The sequence below is a fragment of the Scardinius erythrophthalmus genome, assembly GCF_964197995.2.
Source record: "Scardinius erythrophthalmus genome assembly, chromosome: 2".
Lineage (NCBI taxonomy): Eukaryota > Metazoa > Chordata > Actinopteri > Cypriniformes > Leuciscidae > Scardinius > Scardinius erythrophthalmus.
In genome coordinates, this window is record NC_138222.1 from 41,816,817 (window position 1) to 41,829,747 (window position 12,931).

The following is a 12,931-nucleotide window of genomic DNA, read 5'->3' on the forward strand; positions in this document are numbered from 1 at the left end:
GAGCTCAGCATGTTACTCTCTCTCTCTCTCTCTCTCTCTCTCTCTCTCTCTCTCTCTCTCTCTCTCTCTCTCTCTCTCTCTCTCTCTCTCTCTCTCTCTCTCTCTCTCTCTCTCTCTCTCTCTCTCTCTCTCCATGCTGTCAATCTGATTACTGCATGCACTAATGAAGATTATTGATGTCCACAAATGCATCACCCTGTTCTACATGTCATAATCGTATTTGCTCTCTGTACACAACATACTCAAACTCTCCCCCTCTCTCTCTATAGTATCTAGGCCTACTACAATAAAAATGTTGTAACTTGGCTGCTAATCAAAATTCAGAAATAAAAAAAAATGACAGACACTCTAAAATCTTGAAAACTGTCCGAAGAAGACCCATATTAATTAATGTGGGTTTATTAATACACATACTAGTGTTTTGGTGGAATATGGTTTCTAAGGTTGTTGAGATACATATGTTTAGAAAAATATGAATTGCTTAGTTAAAATGCATATACTTAAAAAAAAAAGATAGAAGCATAAAGAGCTAGAAAAACTATTTTAAGAGGCTATATCATATGACTGTTGCAGAAAATCCATGACTGAGAATTTTTTTGGGGGTAAACTGCAGTTTTTTTATGTTCTGCTGCCCTCTTGTGGGCCTAAGAAATATTACATCACTAATTACATTTATTGAACAACATTAAAGGGATAGTTCACCCAGGCCCTGGAAGGCTTGTCCACTTTAAACCACTTCCTGAGGTAGTCCAAAACGCATTTGACCGAAATTGCTTTCGTAGTGTGAACGCTCATGTGGTCGAATGCGTTCGAACAGCCACAAAAGACGACCTACTCTCTGCCTACTGAACTAACGTGTAAACTTTATGGGAAGCGCACTAGCCAGACAGGATTTCAACTTTGTCAGCCCACGTTTGATTTGAAGATGAAAAACATACCAAGCACAATGTTCTCTAACCATTCCTGATTTCTAACACTCACAGCGTTCGGCGTGGTCTTGCAGCGTTCAGAAACTAAAGCTGCTACTCTAAGTAGTTTTTCCCATTGTCTCCTTTCTCTTTCATATGTAAATTGCACAAGCTTATTTTGTTCATCAGATTGAAATATCTGGAAATAAAAAGTACAGTTACTCGCCAATAGACCCTCCCCTTGAAGAAATCGGGGATAAAACCTGTTCCAAACCTGTATGACTGACTTCTGGCCCTTTTTACAGAAAGTAAGGACTTGTTACTTTCAGCAGTTAGCCCCTCTTGGTAGATGCCATAACTACATAATTTTCAATGAAAAAACAAAGCAAAAAGCTCTTTTTGTAAGTTTCAGTTGTTTTTTTTTTTTTGTTTTTTTTTTGTATTTTAAAATGTAATTTATTCATGCAATAGCAAAGCTGCTAATATGCTGATTTGGAGCTCAAGAAACATTTCTTATAATTATCAATGCTGAAAACCATTCTGCTGCTGAACATACCAAGATACATTTTACCAGTATTCTTAATAGAAAGTTTAAAAGAACAGTATTTATTTGAAATAGATTTTTTTTGGTAACACTTTAAAAGACTTTTAACCAATTTAATGCGTTATTGCTGAATAAAATGATTAATTTCTTAAAAAAAAAAAAAGATTGACCCCAAACTTTTGAATGGTGTACATTTTTGCAAGCAACATATATTGCAAATATTTAATTCCGTAGTTAGTTTGAAAGTTTGTCATGGCTGCTGCTAAAGCTTTTTTTGAAATAGGTCATTATTTTATCTTAAGTTAGCATAAAGGCATAGTTCACCCAAATGAAAAGGACCTAAAAATGAAGATTCTGTCATCATTTACTTATCATCACTTTGTTCCAAACCTGTATGACTTTATTTCTTCTGTGCAACATATAAGTAGATATTTCTTTTTTTCCCCATTCAATGTAAATGGTTTGGTTACCAACATTCTTTTGTGTCCCTTGCACAGGTTTGGAACAACACGAGGGAGAGTAAATGATAACAGAACGTTCATCATTTTTATGTCAACTAACATTTTAAGATAACTATAGACTCTTAACTTGGCTAAACATATCTTAAAGTTCAGTTAAGGGTCATTATGTCTGATGTTTAGAATAGTGCTGGGAGATTATATTTAAATGCAACATTGTAAATAATGTTGTTCGAACATGCCGAGTATACCGTCTGCTCATTTAAACAATGAGCAGACATGACTGAGATAAGCCATGCTTTTGAACTTCAAAAAGACCTAGATACTGGAATTATACCAACAGAAGAAGCAGAGATAAGAGCACAACATGCGTTGAATATCTTATCTGCTCATGCCTGAAATTCCTCTTAATAGGCCTTGGTATGATTTTGACTGGATCTGGAAGCGAAGTTCTACAGGAACTTATTGGAAGTGTTGTTTTATAATAGACAGTGATGAGTGCAGTTATGTGTTATCTTAAAAATGTTTTCTTTGGGTGTGAATTTGTGTGTGTTCATCAATGCAACGGGACATGATATTTCCCAGTGTTCTGTTCACTAACAGAATATTAACACTAGAGGGTAGTATTATACACCAGAGCACATACTTCTGTTTAGATTCAAGGCAGACCCCCAATTCTGGCTTGACTGTCCACCAGATCAGTCTGCACAGAAAGTGTTACTCTAGTGGAACTTTTAATGTGCAGTTCTTTGGTTACAGCTTCCCATGTACATGACACAATGTTCCAGCTACACGCTGTCTGCACAGAAACCACTTCCTCTGAAGTCAGGGGCCAAGGGAAAAAGTAAAGGCCTCCAGGAAGGAGACAGGAGAGTAGCTGATGAGCTGAGGGCTTTATGGAATACAAACAAAAGGAATAAGATGTGTAATCTAGAATATGGAAAATTATAGCTAAACTTCAAAGTATTAAAGGGATAGTTCTCCCACAAATGTATGGAAACAAATATTTGAAACATTTTTGTGATCCAGAGAAGAAAGAAAGTCATACAGGAATGTAACGACATGAGGGTGAGTAGATGATGACAGAAGTGTCCTTGGAGAGAACGGGCAGTGAAGCCCTTAATAAGGATCATCAACAGGTGTGATTGTGCGTAAAGGGGGCGTTGGCCACCCAAAAATACACCCATCTAAACCAAGGTGCCACACTCACAAATCAGTCATTAAAGGGCAAGTGCCCACACACAGGTCAAAAAAAGATTAAATGGGTTTATTTTTGGGTGGCCAACGCCCCCTTTACGCACAATCACACATGTTGATGATCCTTATTAAGGGCTTCACTGCCCATTCTCTCCAAGGACTCTGATGAAGATGTAACTTTACATCGAAACGTTAGTCATTGTTATGCACCTTAAATAAATTAATTAATAAGAAGACATCTGTGCTGATGTGTTCTGTTTTTTTTCTGCTTTGTTTTGTCCTGCCCTGGTTGCACCGGATTGTTGTGGATTGCAGAAGCGCAGAGAACCTTCTTTTTCATTTGAATATCTTAAAATATGTTAGTGTCTTTGTTTTGTCTCAAGATGCACATCAGTTATGTTTTTTATGTCAGTTAAGGCATGTTCATAAAAGCTAAAACTTTAATGTCCTAATTGAACTAAGGCCTATTCCTGGCTTAATCTAAACCCTATCTGTGCAACCAGGCCTTAGTATACTAGAGTTCTTATTACAGAAATAATATACTTTAAAAGAAATATATGTAAGTAAAAACTGAATGTAATGTTGTTGGATACTTAATTGCATGTTTGCATGAAAGTTTGTACATTTTTAATAAATGCAAGTAGCTGAATTCTAGAGTGCTTTTTGACCAATTTAAGTTGGTCTTAAGTACATTAATTACATTTACATTTCAGACATCTTCACTTTTCATTTAAACCTATAGGCTAATTGAGTAAAATCATTACATTTGAATTTGTGACATTATGTGATATTATGGCAATTATCTTAAATTAAAATATGGGCAATTAGATATGTAAATATGTATATGCCCGTATATAAGTCATAGCATAAATTTACCTTTTGTTTGAAGCTCTTTTACTGAGATTCTGCTTTGTCTGTCAACCGTTATGTTAGTCATTTAACTAAATTGTAAAAACACAATTTTAAATAGAATAGTTGATTTAGAAATGTGCACATTAAAACATATAAATATTAATAAGAATATCAAAAGTCATTTATACATTCTATAGAATTTTACATGGGGTATAGGGGGCCATCTTGCCCCAATAGTGGGGTAAGATGGCCTCTGAATATGTTAACATTTTGTGCTTTGACAACTTTAGCAAATGTTTCTATTTATTCCCCTTAATAACACATGGTGCTGATGCATCATCATCCTGATTCTGCACATAAACTCATATCTAAATATGTTACAATTTAAAAATGCTCATTGTTCTACCCCCATCTTCCCCTACACTTACCGAATGACACATTAGAGTTAATATTACTTCTTTAAAGCATCACAAAGTATTGTTAAAACATAATGATTTAAAATGTACTTTAGAGTAAAACATTTAATTTGACACTATTACTACATGCACTTTTTAAAAGTATACTTTTAAATATAAGAAACAGTCATGAAACTATGCTCTCTTTAAGTATACACTTAAGTGGCCTTTTATTTCATAATTAAATGATCTGCAAGTAAATTTTTTGTACAAGTACAAACACACTATATGTTGATATGACTATATGTTGATATGTGCTTAAAAGCACATTTGACCTAGACTTTTCTAGATAGTGTTGTATTTAGCCGCTGTAGTCTTCTTTATAAGGTTGTATTCCCAACTATATAATTTTACCTATAGTATCCAATTGCCCCTTTATAACATGACAAGTTGAAGGAAACCACGTGACTCCACCCCCCACATCCACCATAACTCTCTCTGCATGTTTCCTCAGAGAGATACATTAAGGTTTGCATTGCACACGTGGCATTTTCCCCTCATAAAAACATTAGCCTGTTAACCCCTCACATCATTACAGGCTTACTCTGGTGAGTTACTGCCACTGCTCCAGTCCAGAAGGTTAACCGGATGCCTGGAAATAGAGCCGTTTCACTAGCTGATAACTTTAAACAAGTTTTAAACATCATGTAACATTCTCATAAAGAATTGCAAGCTTTTGCACGTCATATTTGACTGATTCACTGCACATATGTGAAAGAGTAAGCAAAAGACAGCTTATAGATGTAGTTTTTAGATCAGTAATTGCAGTGGGAATCGTATAAATAATATATAAAATAAATAAATGTGAGCGCAAGCAAGCTATCCTGTTATGTGTCCCTCAGGGTATCATTAATAAAGAATACAATAAACTATCTACCGTTTCCTCTGTAGAAAAATATTTATCCAATAATTGGAAGAATAGCTGTACAGAGAAATAATAGTATGACATACAAGAGCTAAATTATCTCTTTTTAGATGTATTCATTGGGTTATTTATGGATACACTGTTCATATGTCAAAGCGTGAATGCTTTTAAATGCTTAGTAAATTGTAATAGTTTAGGGCTGCACTGAACTCAGTGGTCACAAATGCTTTGATGTGGTCAGGGATCCATATATCTATGCATTGATGTTTGGTTAAGCTCTTTGTATGCTTGGCTGATCCAGGGCCAGAACTTTCATGTGTGTTTTTTTTTTGGGTTTGTGGGACTGACAATCCAAAGAACAATATGTGCTGTGTGAATGTGTGAGGAGGACATATATATATATATATATATATATATATATATATATATATATATATATATATATATATATATATATATATATGTGTGTGTGTGTGTGTGTGTGTGTGTGTGTGTGTGTGTGTGTGTGTGTGTGTGTGTGTTTGTGTGTGTGTGTGGTCTGTCTGCTACCTTACCTCTGAAGCACAATGAGGCTTTAACCATGAGTCCAGTGGTCTTGCTTCAATTATAGTAGTGCTGTGAGCCGATTACAGCTCTCACAGAGGTGCATGGCACTTGGACTGCAAAGCTTTATTGAAACGCCAGAGATTAGAATGAAACAAGAGGAAATTCTACTTAAGTCTATAAAAAATATGCAGGCGTCAAGCTGTCAAAGCACGATGGTGTTTCCTTCACTATTATAGTGTGTGTGTCTATGGGAAAAGACGCAGGATTGCACAGTGTCTGGAGTATTTGTGCCAAAGACCAAAGAAAAATGGAAAATCTCATGAGGGATATTCGGTTTATAAAGAAACATCAGTAAAAAAAAATAAAAAAAAAATTGCCACGAATGAATCTGGTACAATTGAATATTTTGTCAAATAAATAACTAAAATAAAATAACATTGGGTGAAAATAAGGATGGCCTGCTGGCCTTATGCCAATGTGAGGTTTTGTCAAAACTATAAAAAGGACCATAAAGACCAACTATAAAAAACAGTCAGTAATGTTTTGAATCATATGGCATTGTTTTCCATCAAGTGTGTTAATGATCTTACAGCTGTATAATTTCAAAGATTTGTTTTGTAAGGGGTATAATACCTGTCACAAATATGTTCAGTTAGTGTTGTTATCATGGACTTTTAGTTAGTTTGTTTGTTTCAGTCACATATGTTCCTTTGTTTAGTTTTCCCGCCAGTCTTCAGTTGTCATGGAGATTCATTATCACAGGTGTTTGTCATCATAATTACCCTCATTTGCCTTTAATTTAAGTTGCAGTCTTTTCAGTTCTCATTTGTCCGTCACGTTAATGTTAAGTTGTGTTTGCTCGCCTACCTTTTGCATATTTTGCGCGTATGGATTATTAAAGCTTTTTTGAACCCTGATCTTCTTTTTCCTGTGCTTGCTACAACCTAAATGTGACAATACCTTGCTAAAAGTAAAAATGTATAATTATTTTTGATCATAACGACTGGCTAACTGGTCCAGCACTGAAAATCCTTACTGTTGAGCCCTGGGAGTTGATACTATAGTCCAGTCGTTATAACTAACCCCAGATAATGAAATCATTAAGGGAAAGGGAAAATTAAGTGATTTTCTTTTTTAATCAAATCTATCCTCCATTGTATCTCTGGAAAATGTTACACCTATGTTGGGAAAATGGCCATATGTGGACCTTATGGTACATCTTATGAATGTTTTAGACAATGTTAGCATACTTTCAGACGACTATCTAAACAGCTCCTGTTGTAGTATTCTTGGGATGTTTGACAGGAAGTTTCTATAGAATTGCTAAATTTGGGATGATTCTCTCACTTGGGCAGACGGATTGAAAAAGAATCAATCATAATGTTCTCCCTGACTTTTGTTCTGCTGGATAATGTTATGTGTCCTTAAATCATATGCCAGACTATACTTTGAGATATAGATCACCTGTATTTGATACAGGCATTGTGGGATTTTCCATTCTTTCCATGGAGTGGTGCTTCTATGCCTCTGGAATAATCTTTACCTCTAATGCACTAAGCAGTATGTAAAATCAACCGGCTAAAAATCTGAGCTGGTATTTCCAGCTGAACACCCGCTCCAGGTCCCCAGCTGTTTGGCCAGATCCAAACCTAGCAGTCCAGCTATATTTCAGTACTCTTTGTAAAGATGCCCATGCGATTTTCCAGACCTTTTTGAAAGACTTAGGAAATGAGTCATACCCATTTGTAGAGCAATTATGTGTTTATTTTCACTTCTGTCCATAGCATATTTGCAATTTCTGTGGTCCCTGCGCCTTAGGTCCTGGAAACTGATATTGTTCAGTGCTTAATCCCTTGTTCATTCCTGACAAATGACTTGCAATGAAATCACAACTTTCTGGGTGTGATTATCATACAAGCTGATGAAGCAAAAAGTGAAAATCTATTTTAAGGGATTAAGTCACGTTAGGGAAAAATCTGAGATTGTTATTTTCCATGTTATTTTCCAGCAGTTTCCTTAAATGGCAATTGCTTTCACAGTTAAAAAATGTGGACATGCCCACGTTATGGATAATGCCTTTTTACTGTAAGTGGTCACTCTTGGATCAAAAGGCGGCTAATTTCTCTGAAGTCTGTCCAGCAACATTTGACCTGGCCAAACATCAGAGAAGCAAACGGTAAATAGGGAAATGCTCACTGTTTACTTCCCATCTTCTCAAATATCTCTTTTTTTGAGATTCTCATGAGAAAAATTGCCTTTGTTTTATTTTTAATAGTATGCTATATTGGATTATTTCAGAGACAGTGTTTGTGGGAATGAGAAGATGGGTTTTAGGTTCTTAAACCAGGGTTATTTTAAAATTTAAATGTAACTATTTTTTTTATTATTGCTTTAGAGCTAAATTTTCAGTTTAGTTTTTGGTCACTCTGTCATTGATAGTTAAAGAGTTCTAGTTAGGGTTTATTATTATTATTATTATTATTTTTGACTGCCAAGGTTAATGTGCTGTCTGGTATTATTTAAAAATGTTTCACAAATTCATGTTTAATGTAAAAATAAAAAAAGTAAAAAAAAAATAAAAAAATGTAATTTAATTTCATTTAATGTAATAGCACAGCTACTTGGGCGGAGTGGCTACTTTGTTTACGGAACCATCAACAGGGCGTCCCGTGTGCTGCGCTAATCACTCCGCCCAAGTAGCTGTGCTCCTACGCCTAGTGAGAATATAGTTCCCAGTATTTATACAATTAAAAATGGTCTCTGTCTCATATAGCCTTGTTATTTGTACACGCTGTGACTATACAGATCACAACATGTAAATAGGAAAATGTTTGCATTATTTTGTCACTTATTGGGATTAGTATGCTACCTTATCCATTTACATCCAGTCTTTGTGCTAAGCTAGGCTAGCGGTGGGTGCGTCAAATTACACTTACAGAACGCACAGAAATGAAAAAGGTATGTATGGACTTATCTAACTCTGGGGGATACTGTGAATAAGCTAAAGTCCCAAAAAGTCGGAGTGTTCCTTTAATGAATATAGCACTTGCTAGAGCACCAGGGATGATAAGGATCTCAAATGTTTCCACTTGCTACTGAGCAAAATGTCATTTAAATGACTATTGCTAGGAAATAAGATCAAAACAAAAAACATTTATATGAGAAAGCAATGACTGCATTACTGCTGCAAAAATCTTCTCAGCCACAAAAACTATTATGCTTTCTCCTGCTAATATGTCATCATATGGGATGCATTTACAGGGCCTGCTCACTGGGGCTCAGTTCGGCGTTTAAGCGGTCAACCCTGAAATAAATAATTACGTATCAGGCTCCTCAAACCTAATAATTACATGCTGGAAATGACGGAGCTTTGGGTTTTCCATGGTGATGCAGAAGAAAAGAAAGATACGATTTTCCCTCTCTCTTACATTTTTCCATTCTGTTTCATATGAAGTGATGCGGAAGCTCTATGAAACAGGAGCATTTCCCTTTAGCAGGCACGCACAAGGCACCGGGTGATTTTAGACCACATTATGAGCTAATTGGTCCATGTTGAAACAACCGTCTGTGTTCGAGCGGCCGCTGAAGGGCTGACTCAAGCGAGAACAAACCAAGGCCAAAGCTCAGGCACAGAAGTCATTACTTTTGCAGCTTAAAGGTTACGAAGGACAGTTTCTGTCCACAAATTCCTTGTTTTGCTGTAGATGATTGTGTGGAATTCTGAATATATGGTGTCAGGGATGTTGTTAGTCTAGTGGTTTAAAGTGTACCCTGAGTTTACCTGCGTGTATAATTTGTTGAGGTGACGTGGCTGTAAATCGCAACGGAGCTGGATTGTCCCTGGTCGGTTTCTGGTTGTGTGTCTCCATGTCCATGCATTTGTTTGCATGTTTGAGTACTTTATGCGTGTGTATGTGTGTGTTGTCTGGTGCAAATCATGTGGCTATTCCTGCTGTGGTGTGTGGTTTCAGTTTCCACAAATCCTGATGTTGCTACTGGCTCTGAGCGTCAGTCAGCTCAGCTGCCAGATATCTGGAAAAGTAAGAATGACTCACTGCTCAGGCTAGACCATTTGCTCGCTTACTTTCTGTATTTATATTAAAGGCCTCTGCCATCTTTCACATTATATGAGCATTTCTATTGGTACACTATTGCCTTGCTTACAATTAAACTGCTCTCCATTCTCTCAGCAGTATGTGAATAACCACATCATGTGCAATAATAAAACCAGTGAGGACTGGGAGAGTTAAAGGGTCTTGGCACATGAAACATGGAGGCGTTCCATCAGAAATATTGAGATTTCACTTTTGACAATTTGGTGCTCCCTGAGTAGAACAGACCTCCATGGTGGCAAGAGTGTAGCTTATTGTCAGTGCTGTGTTGTAATATTATTCAGGATCCAAAACATCTAGTGAGTCATTTAAACATCCTCTCTGCCTCTCTTACAATTAATTGCTGCACCCTTTGGACTCCAAAGCTAAATTCACTTTTTATCCTTCAGGTGCAATTCAATATCTCACACATCATAAAGCATCTAAGATACTATTTTTGACTTTAGTGTGCATGATGTTCTGTTCAGCACTACTGTTGATGGTACAGTAGCATAGGAAAAATAAATAAGGGGTGGTTGAATATGATTTCACTTTTCTAACTTTAGTTAGTGTGTAATGTTGCTGTTTGAGCATAAACAACATCTGCAAAGTTACAACACTTTGCACTTTTACAACGCGATTTATAGATTATCAAGACAGAATATGCTAATCAATGACTAGAAGATAACTACACATAAATTCATCAACTAACCATTGAGAAATGCTGTCTACATGTTGTCACTTCACCTTGAGTCTCTCCATCTTTCTGACTTCGATTTGAACATAAAAGGCTAAAAGCTTTTGAAATTTCCAGTGCATGTCTGTGTGAGGTCTTGAAGCTCTGCCCCCTGTGCTGGGAGCAGCAGCTCATTTGCATTTAAAGGAACAGACACAAAAAAGGTGCGTTTTTGCTCACCCTCAAAAAGTGACAACTTTAACATGCTATATAAAAATATCTGTGGGGTATTTTGAGCTAAAATTTCACATACACACTCTGGGGACATCAAAGACTTATTTTACATCTTGTGAAAAGGGCATTATACCACCCCTTTAATGTGTTTCTGCTCAGTATAAACTAATTTAAGAACAAAGCCACAATTCAACCATCAAACCTTACCTTGAGTGCTGCATCCTTAAAGGAGCTCTGAAAGTCATGACATTATTTTTCAAGAATATTATTTGTATCATGATATAATATCAATTAGGGTCTATATTATGATAGTGTGTCTTTGAACTGAACAGCATAACCAGCAAAATTAGCCCTTTCATGGCAGATCTCATGGAGAGAGAAGAGCAGCTGGAATGCAAATGGCTATGAGATCACGATTTACAGTCCAAACCGCTGGATTTCAACACAGCGAGAGTGTTGATTCGGGTTTTAGCATACCGATATTACACAAGTTGAGCTCTTGGTAAAATATTGTATATTGGGAAAGCTAAAGCTTTCATCACAGCTTGCGAGTGAGTGCGAGGACACCGACGTCTCTGCCCAAACCACTGAATTCCTCCAGTTGAACGTTGCCTGTCAGTCAAACGGCCAAGCACATCACACTCATGTCTGATTGGTTGACTCATGCTTCTGTGGCCTAACCACAAAATCTCTGATTCCTAGGATGATTTCATATAATTCATGAACACATTTATTTTGGAGCTGAGAGGGTCGTGTCATAGAGATTAATGTAATGTGTAGTAATTTAATGAAGGAGTATTTATGTTATATAAAAGCTATAGAAAAACCTCTGCCATATGCTATTTTTATAACTCTGGTTCTAAAAAATCCTTTATGGCAACTGTCTAAGTCTATGTGTTGATCCCGTATTGGCGACTTTACAATGTTATTTGCCTGAATTGTGGAAAGTTTACATTTTGAACTTGGAGTTGTATAGATCAACCATCATCTGCACTCGTAACAGTTTCTATTTTAAATTCTGGAAGTAGAAAGTAGGCAACAAAGGCAACAAAACAAAGCAGGAGTTGGCTTTCAGATATTACCACAGTTCAGCATTATTGACTGCGGTTGCCATGTTTTGAGCAACATCTTACAGAAACAGTCAAAGGGTCCAGATTTGGGTTGATCTGACTGGCACTTGACACTGTGGTGACTTCTAGGGTTTGACCACAGCAGAGCTGTCACTGACATTACACTATATTTCCTTGCCAAAACAACCTAGCTGAAAGCTCAAGGAAAATATGATTTTTTTTCTGCTCCCAAAATATATGACGATCGAAATATTTTTTGTTTTTATTAATAGATATAAAAAGGATCTCTGTTTATATTATACTTTCTACTTAAATGTCTCATTAAATGTTTCTTAAAAAACAAATACAGACTTTAAATAATAAACAGAGCTAATAAGGACTTTGGAAAATGACTCACAAATTTCTATTTAATCACTTTCCATATTGTGATTAGAGCAGTTATTGAAAAGTATTACTATTATTATTTTAGATTGAGAGCAAGTCCATTTTTTCACATTAAGATTGCAAGTCCATTATTTCTCGATGACATGATGGAGATGTGAAAGGCCTTATATCGTTGAGCAATGACATTTTCATTGTAAGCTTTAACTCTGATGAAGTTCAACTTAATTTGTTGCTGGCTTTATTTTTTGGCTTGTGTTTCTCTACAGAGTCAGTCATACACCATGCAGCAGGTAATGTGGAGGTTATTGGGATAATTGTTTGCAGTTGCTACTGCTGTTAGATGGTTTGTGGTCATGAGGTAAGTGTTGCTCCTGCAGAGGATATTGATTTCCAACCTCTCCTCGACAAGGGGCTTAGGACCCTCACCTTTTGGTGGAAAGAATGGAATGATTTTTTTTAGAAAAACACCTTCTCACAACTCATTATTACAATTCATTCGGTACATTAGCCTCTTTCTATCTTTACTAAATTCTTCTCTGAGTTTATATATCGGCATGTCAATTTTGGTCAGTAGCTCATAAGCATCATGAACGAAAGCATTTTCCTTCCATGTGGAAACAGTGACTGAAGCAACCAGCTCCCTCTCAGGCC